At 47.5% G+C, this 8,565-nt stretch overlaps 1 long non-coding RNA gene across 2 annotated transcripts; it reads left to right on the top strand.

Annotated features, from left to right (window-relative positions):
- Nucleotides 1-5,328: 5,328 nt before the first annotated feature.
- On the top strand, nt 5,329-7,133 carry LOC135397828 (uncharacterized). 2 transcript variants are annotated; one of them, XR_010423786.1, is made up of 3 exons: nt 5,329-5,456; nt 5,576-5,709; nt 6,825-7,133. It is a non-coding gene; the product is annotated as an uncharacterized LOC135397828 (long non-coding RNA). The 2 variants fall into 2 exon arrangements; XR_010423785.1 differs by having other exon boundaries at nt 5,329-5,709; nt 6,825-6,958; nt 7,078-7,113.
- Nucleotides 7,134-8,565: the final 1,432 nt, after the last annotated feature.

Below are 8,565 nucleotides of genomic sequence, written 5' to 3'. Positions count from 1 at the left end.
CTCTAATTTAAAGGAAACAAAAAAATCGCGGGCAGCCGCGCTTTACGAAATGCAGACGACAGTACGTGTTGGGCCCACCAATATGGCGGCCGGTGACCACGCTCTGACGCACCCTATGCGCGATCCAGCCATATACTATAGAGATCAGTGGAGCCCGCTCTCATTTCAGCAATACAGCCACAACATAAACAGCGTTAGTTACGCATTTACATTCAATAAATCGTGGACGTCACAATAGAAAATACCGTTGAAGATTTTAACATTAAAATCGTGAATTCACTATTCTTCTTACTTGACGGAGTACGTTCGCAGGTGCACATCGAGCGGAAATCTTCGCAAGAGATACGGACGCCGTGGATGAGCGCATAAACGACGACAACGACGACAGTCTGACGGGCCTACGAGCCCGCTCGCATTTTCATCAATACAGCCATAACATCAACAGCGTTAGTTACGCATTAACATTCAATAAATCGTGGACGTCAAAATAGAAAATACCGTTAAAGATTTTAACATTAAAATCGTGAATTCACTATTCTTCTTACTTGACGGAGTACGTTCGCAGGTGCACATCGAGCGGAAATCTTCGCAAGAGATACGGACGTCGTGGATGAGCGCATAAACGACGACAACGACGACAGTCTGACGGGCCTACGAGCCCGCTCGCATTTTCATCAATACAGCCATAACATCAACAGCGTTAGTTACGCATTAACATTCAATAAATCGTGGACGTCAAAATAGAAAATACCGTTAAAGATTTTAACATTAAAATCGTGAATTCACTATTCTTCTTACTTGACGGAGTACGTTCGCAGGTGCACATCGAGCGGAAATCTTCGCAAGAGATACGGACCCCGTCGATGAGCGCATAAACGACGACAACGACGACAGTCTGACGGGCCTACGAGCCCGCTCGCATTTTCATCAATACAGCCATAACATCAACAGCGTTAGTTACGCATTAACATTCAATAAATCGTGGACGTCAAAATAGAAAATACCGTTAAAGATTTTAACATTAAAATCGTGAATTCACTATTCTTCTTACTTGACGGAGTACGTTCGCAGGTGCACATCGAGCGGAAATCTTCGCAAGAGATACGGACGCCGTGGATGAGCGCATAACCGACGACAACGACGACAGTCTGACGGGCCTTACGAGCCCGCTCGCATTTTCATCAATACAGCCATAACATCAACAGCGTTAGTTACGCATTAACATTCAATAAATCGTGGACGTCAAAATAGAAAATACCGTTAAAGATTTTAACATTAAAATCGTGAATTTGTCAGAGAAAGAGGTAGACTAGACACAGGTTGCCGTGAGAGCCAGGCCAGTCGAACTAGAGCCCGAGCTGGCCGAGGCAAAGGTTTTTATTACCCGCGCGCCTAGGTTATTGGTGCGCGGGAATGGTAATGGCGATGCCGCTACAGGGCTCCCCCCCTAGTGAGGCGTCGGGAGATGTCGAGCGATACATAGCTGTGGGGCCCAGGTGACGTGTCGGCGGCGGGGGGAAGGCGATGAAGTCGAGGGTGGAGAGCGAAGTGCGGACGAAGTGGCAGGAAGAATTGGCGTCGGCCCTGTGTGGGAGTTAACGGCGCTGGGGGACGTCGCAGGAACGTCGAGGAAGGCGGGCTTCAATCGCTGCAGGGCGACAGTCTCCTCTCGGTTCTTTACCAGGATGGTGTAATGCGTAGGAGATCTTCGCACGACAGCGTACGGGCCGGAGTATGGGTGCTGAAGGGGCCTCTTGACTGCGTCGCACCTGAGGAAGACGTGTGAGCACGTTTCGAGTTCGGGGTGCTGGTACGTCGCAGCAGAGCGTGGCACACGCGGGGGGATCGGGTGGAGGGCGGCCATTGTTTGGCGAAGGCGGGACACGTAGTCGGCTGGTGATGGAGACGGGAAGTCGCGAGGTGGGTCGATGATATCGCCAGGCAAGCGAAGAGACGTCCCGAAAACTAATTCCGCCGATGTGCAGCCTAAGTCTGGCTTATAAGCCGACCGAACTCCCAGCAGAGCTAGGGGCAGGACTTCTGTCCAAGGAAGGTCAGATGAGGTCCGGAGCGCGGCTTTCAGCTGCCGGTGAAAGCGCTCAACGAGGCCGTTGGAAGCCGGGTGGTAGGCGGTTGTTCGAATACGTTTGGTGCCAAGGGCTTGCGTGAGGTTGGAAAACAGGTTGGACTCGAACTGCGCGCCCCGGTCTGTGGTGATGATTGACGGAACACCGAACCGCGATACCCAGGTGGAGATGAAGGCTGAGGCGACGGTGGCGGCGGTAGCGTCGTGAATGGGAATGGCTTCGGGCCACCGGGTGAAGCGATCGACGATGGTCAGAATATACCGGTGGCCAGCACATACCGGAAGCGGTCCAACCAGATCAATGTGGAGATGCGCGAAACGGTCGTCGAGGGGCAAGAACCTTTCTGGTGCTCTGCGGACGTGCCGTTGCACTTTGCTGCGCTGACAGGGAAGGCAAACGCGCACCCAGTTCTTGACGTCCTTGTTCATGTGCGGCCAGACATACCGTTGGGAAATCAAGCGCAGAGAAGCGCGGGCGCCGGGGTGAGAGAGCGCATGGTACGTCTCGAAGATGCGACGTCGCAGGGAAGAGGGGACGAAAGGTCGGGGCCGTCCCTGAGAAGTGTCGCAGGCAACCAGAGTGGAGGAACCGGGTAAGGCGACATCTTCGATGGTCAAAGAAGCCGCGCCAGAACGGTACTGAGCCAGCTCGGCGTCGGAAGACTGTGCTTGGGCCAGGGCGTCGAGAGAGAGTGCAGGCAGCGATCCGAGAGCGTTCACGCGGAGGTGGGTCGCCTTGATGCATCGCCGACGGAAAAGGGAAAGTAGCGTCGTTCCAGAAAGGAACGTCCGGGTCACCAATGTCAGAGAAAGAGGTAGACTAGACACAGGTTGCCGTGAGAGCCAGGCCAGTCGAACTAGAGCCCGAGCTGGCCGAGGCAAATGTTTTTATTACCCGCGCGCCTAGGTTATTGGTGCGCGGGAATGGTAATGGCGATGCCGCTACAAATTCACTATTCTTCTTACTTGACGGGGTACGTTCGCAGGTTCACATCGAGCGGAAATCTTCGCAAGAGATACGGACGCGTGGATGAGCGCATAAACGACGACAACGACGACAGTCTGACGGGCCTACGAGCCCGCTCGCATTTTCATGAATACAGCCATAACATCAACAGCGTTAGTTACGCATTAACATTCAATAAATCGTGGACGTCAAAATAGACAATTTCGTTAAAGATTTTAACATTAAAATCGTGAATTCACTATTCTTCTTACTTGACGGAGTACGTTCGCAGGTGCACATCGAGTGGAAATCTTCGCAAGGGATGCGGACGCAGTGGATGAGTGCATAAACGACGACAACGACGATAGTGTGACGAGCCTACGAGCCCGCTCGCATTTCAACAGTACAGCCACAACATCAACAGCGTTAGTTACGCATTTACAGTCAATAAATCGTGGACGTCAAAATAGACAATTCGTTAAAGATTTTAACATTAAAATCGTGAATTCACTATTCTTCTTACTTGACGGAGTACGTTCGCAGGTGCACATCGAGTGGAAATCTTCGCAAGGGATGCGGACGCAGTGGATGAGTGCATAAACGACGACAAATGACGATAGTGTGACGAGCCTACGAGCCCGCTCGCATTTCAACAGTACAGCCACAACATCAACAGCGTTAGTTACGCATTTACAGTCAATAAATCGTGGACGTCAAAATAGACAATTCGTTAAAGATTTTAACATTAAAATCGTGAATTCACTATTCTTCTTACTTGACGGAGTACGTTCGCAGGTGCACATCGAGTGGAAATCTTCGCAAGGGATGCGGACGGCAGTGGATGAGTGCATAAACGACGACAACGACGATAGTGTGACGAGCCTACGAGCCCGCTCGCATTTCAACAGTACAGCCACAACATCAACAGCGTTAGTTACGCATTTACAGTCAATAAATCGTGGACGTCAAAATAGACAATTCGTTAAAGATTTTAACATTAAAATCGTGAATTCACTATTCTTCTTACTTGACGGAGTACGTTCGCAGGTGCACATCGAGTGGAAATCTTCGCAAGGGATGCGGACGCAGTGGATGAGTGCATAAACGACGACAACGACGATAGTGTGACGAGCCTACGAGCCCGCTCGCATTTCAACAGTACAGCCACAACATCAACAGCGTTAGTTACGCATTTACAGTCAATAAATCGTGGACGTCAAAATAGACAATTCGTTAAAGATTTTAACATTAAAATCGTGAATTCACTATTCTTCTTACTTGACGCAGTACGTTCGCAGGTGGCACATCGAGCGGAAATCTTCGCAAGAGATACGGACGGCGTGGATGAGTGCATAAACGACGACAGTCTGACGGGCCTACGAGCCCGCTCGCATTTTCATCAGTACAGCCATAACATCAACAGCGTTAGTTACGCATTTACATTCAATAAATCGTGGACGTCAAAATAGACAATTCGTTAAAGATTTTAACATTAAAATCGTGAATTCACTATTCTTCTTACTTGACGGAGTACGTTCGCAGGTGCACATCGAGCGGAAATCTTCGCAAGAGATACGGACGCAGTGGATGAGCGCATAAACGACGACAACGACGACAGTCTGACGGAGCCTACGAGCCCGCTCGCATTTCATCAATACAGCCATAACATCAACAGCGTTAGTTACGCATTAACATTCAATAAATCGTGGATGTCAAAATAGAAAATTCGTTAAAGATTTTAACATTAAAATCGTGAATTCACTATTCTTCTTACTTGACGGAGTACGTTCGCAGGTGCACATCGAGTGGAAATCTTCGCAAGGGATGCGGACGCAGTGGATGAGTGCATAAACGACGACAACGACGATAGTGTGACGAGCCTACGAGCCCGCTCGCATTTCAACAGTACAGCCACAACATCAACAGCGTTAGTTACGCATTTACAGTCAATAAATCGTGGACGTCAAAATAGACAATTTCGTTAAAGATTTTAACATTAAAATCGTGAATTCACTATTCTTCTTACTTGACGGAGTACGTTCGCAGGTGCACATCGAGTGGAAATCTTCGCAAGGGATGCGGACGCAGTGGATGAGTGCATAAACGACGACAACGACGATAGTGTGACGAGCCTACGAGCCCGCTCGCATTTCAACAGTACAGCCACAACATCAACAGCGTTAGTTACGCATTTACAGTCAATAAATCGTGGACGTCAAAATAGACAATTTCGTTAAAGATTTTAACATTAAAATCGTGAATTCACTATTCTTCTTACTTACGTTCGCAGGTGCACATCGAGCGGAAATCTTCGCAAGAGATACGGACTCCGTGGATGAGCGCATAAACGACGACAACGACGACAGTCTGACGGGCCTACGAGCCCGCTCGCATTTTCATCAATACAGCCATAACATCAACAGCGTTAGTTACGCATTAACATTCAATAAATCGTGGACGTCAAAATAGAAAATACCGTTAAAGATTTTAACATTAAAATCGTGAATTCACTATTCTTCTTACTTGACGGAGTACGTTCGCAGGTGCACATCGAGCGGAAATCTTCGCAAGAGATACGGACGCCGTGGATGAGCGCATAAACGACGACAACGACGACAGTCTGACGGGCCTACGAGCCCGCTCGCATTTTCATCAATACAGCCATAACATCAACAGCGTTAGTTACGCATTAACATTCAATAAATCGTGGATGTCAAAATAGAAAATACCGTTAAAGATTTTAACATTAAAATCGTGAATTCACTATTCTTCTACTTGACGAGTACGTTCGCAGGTGCACATCGAGTGGAAATCTTCGCAAGGGATGCGGACGCAGTGGATGAGTGCATAAACGACGACAACGACGATAGTGTGACGAGCCTACGAGCCCGCTCGCATTTCAACAGTACAGCCACAACATCAACAGCGTTAGTTACGCATTTACAGTCAATAAATCGTGGACGTCAAAATAGACAATTCGTTAAAGATTTTAACATTAAAATCGTGAATTCACTATTCTTCTTACTTGACGGAGTACGTTCGCAGGTGCACATCGAGTGGAAATCTTCGCAAGGGATGCGGACGCAGTGGATGAGTGCATAAACGACGACAACGACGATAGTGTGACGAGCCTACGAGCCCGCTCGCATTTCAACAGTACAGCCACAACATCAACAGCGTTAGTTACGCATTTACAGTCAATAAATCGTGGACGTCAAAATAGACAATTCGTTAAAGATTTTAACATTAAAATCGTGAATTCACTATTCTTCTTACTTGACGGAGTACGTTCGCAGGTGCACATCGAGTGGAAATCTTCGCAAGGGATGCGGACGCAGTGGATGAGTGCATAAACGACGACAACGACGATAGTGTGACGAGCCTACGAGCCCGCTCGCATTTCAACAGTACAGCCACAACATCAACAGCGTTAGTTACGCATTTACAGTCAATAAATCGTGGACGTCAAAATAGACAATTTCGTTAAAGATTTTAACATTAAAATCGTGAATTCACTATTCTTCTTACTTGACGGAGTACGTTCGCAGGTGCACATCGAGTGGAAATCTTCGCAAGGGATGCGGACGCAGTGGATGAGTGCATAAACGACGACAACGACGATAGTGTGACGAGCCTACGAGCCCGCTCGCATTTCAACAGTACAGCCACAACATCAACAGCGTTAGTTACGCATTTACAGTCAATAAATCGTGGACGTCAAAATAGACAATTTCGTTAAAGATTTTAACATTAAAATCGTGAATTCACTATTCTTCTTACTTACGTTCGCAGGTGCACATCGAGCGGAAATCTTCGCAAGAGATACGGACTCCGTGGATGAGCGCATAAACGACGACAACGACGACAGTCTGACGGGCCTACGAGCCCGCTCGCATTTTCATCAATACAGCCATAACATCAACAGCGTTAGTTACGCATTAACATTCAATAAATCGTGGACGTCAAAATAGAAAATACCGTTAAAGATTTTAACATTAAAATCGTGAATTCACTATTCTTCTTACTTGACGGAGTACGTTCGCAGGTGCACATCGAGCGGAAATCTTCGCAAGAGATACGGACGCCGTGGATGAGCGCATAAACGACGACAACGACGACAGTCTGACGGGCCTACGAGCCCGCTCGCATTGCAACAATACAGCCACAACATCAACAGCGTTAGTTACTCATTTACATTCAATAACTCGTGGATGTCAAAATAGAAAATACCGTTAAAGATTTTAACATTAAAATCGTGAATTCACTATTCTTCTTACTTGACGGAGTACGTTCGCAGGTGCACATCGAGTGGAAATCTTCGCAAGGGATGCGGACGCAGTGGATGAGTGCATAAACGACGACAACGACGATAGTGTGACGAGCCTACGAGCCCGCTCGCATTTCAACAGTACAGCCACAACATCAACAGCGTTAGTTACGCATTTACAGTCAATAAATCGTGGACGTCAAAATAGACAATTTCGTTAAAGATTTTAACATTAAAATCGTGAATTCACTATTCTTCTTACTTGACGGAGTACGTTCGCAGGTGCACATCGAGTGGAAATCTTCGCAAGGGATGCGGACGCAGTGGATGAGTGCATAAACGACGACAACGACGATAGTGTGACGAGCCTACGAGCCCGCTCGCATTTCAACAGTACAGCCACAACATCAACAGCGTTAGTTACGCATTACAGTCAATAAATCGTGGACGTCAAAATAGACAATTTCGTTAAAGATTTTAACATTAAAATCGTGAATTCACTATTCTTCTTACTTACGTTCGCAGGTGCACATCGAGCGGAAATCTTCGCAAGAGATACGGACTCCGTGGATGAGCGCATAAACGACGACAACGACGACAGTCTGACGGGCCTACGAGCCCGCTCGCATTTTCATCAATACAGCCATAACATCAACAGCGTTAGTTACGCATTAACATTCAATAAATCGTGGACGTCAAAATAGAAAATACCGTTAAAGATTTTAACATTAAAATCGTGAATTCACTATTCTTCTTACTTGACGGAGTACGTTCGCAGGTGCACATCGAGCGGAAATCTTCGCAAGAGATACGGACGCCGTGGATGAGCGCATAAACGACGACAACGACGACAGTCTGACGGGCCTACGAGCCCGCTCGCATTGCAACAATACAGCCACAACATCAACAGCGTTAGTTACTCATTTACATTCAATAACTCGTGGACGTCAAAATGAAAATTTCGTGTAAGATTTGCTTTACACCGATACGAATGAACATGTTTACCGCCTATGACGTGTTGAAGTGCGTTTCTATGCTTTGCGACCGAAGTCAATAGATCGTTACCCATCGTAACGACCCCCGACCCCCTTCGTCGTAGCACTGTCCACGACACTTGTCCATACGAAGGTTGAATCGGCGTAGGATATCTTTCAAGATGGCGAAGAGGGTCGTTGGTCCATCACAGCTGCATTGCACGAAATATGCTCAAAAAAGGAGCAAAGCCTTCAAACACGTCCAAAAGTTGCTCCCATGCAGATTCGCGCG

This window comes from Ornithodoros turicata, chromosome 6 (genome assembly GCF_037126465.1).
Source record: "Ornithodoros turicata isolate Travis chromosome 6, ASM3712646v1, whole genome shotgun sequence".
Classification (NCBI taxonomy): domain Eukaryota; kingdom Metazoa; phylum Arthropoda; class Arachnida; order Ixodida; family Argasidae; genus Ornithodoros; species Ornithodoros turicata.
This window is presented reverse-complemented; position numbering and strand designations above follow the sequence as displayed.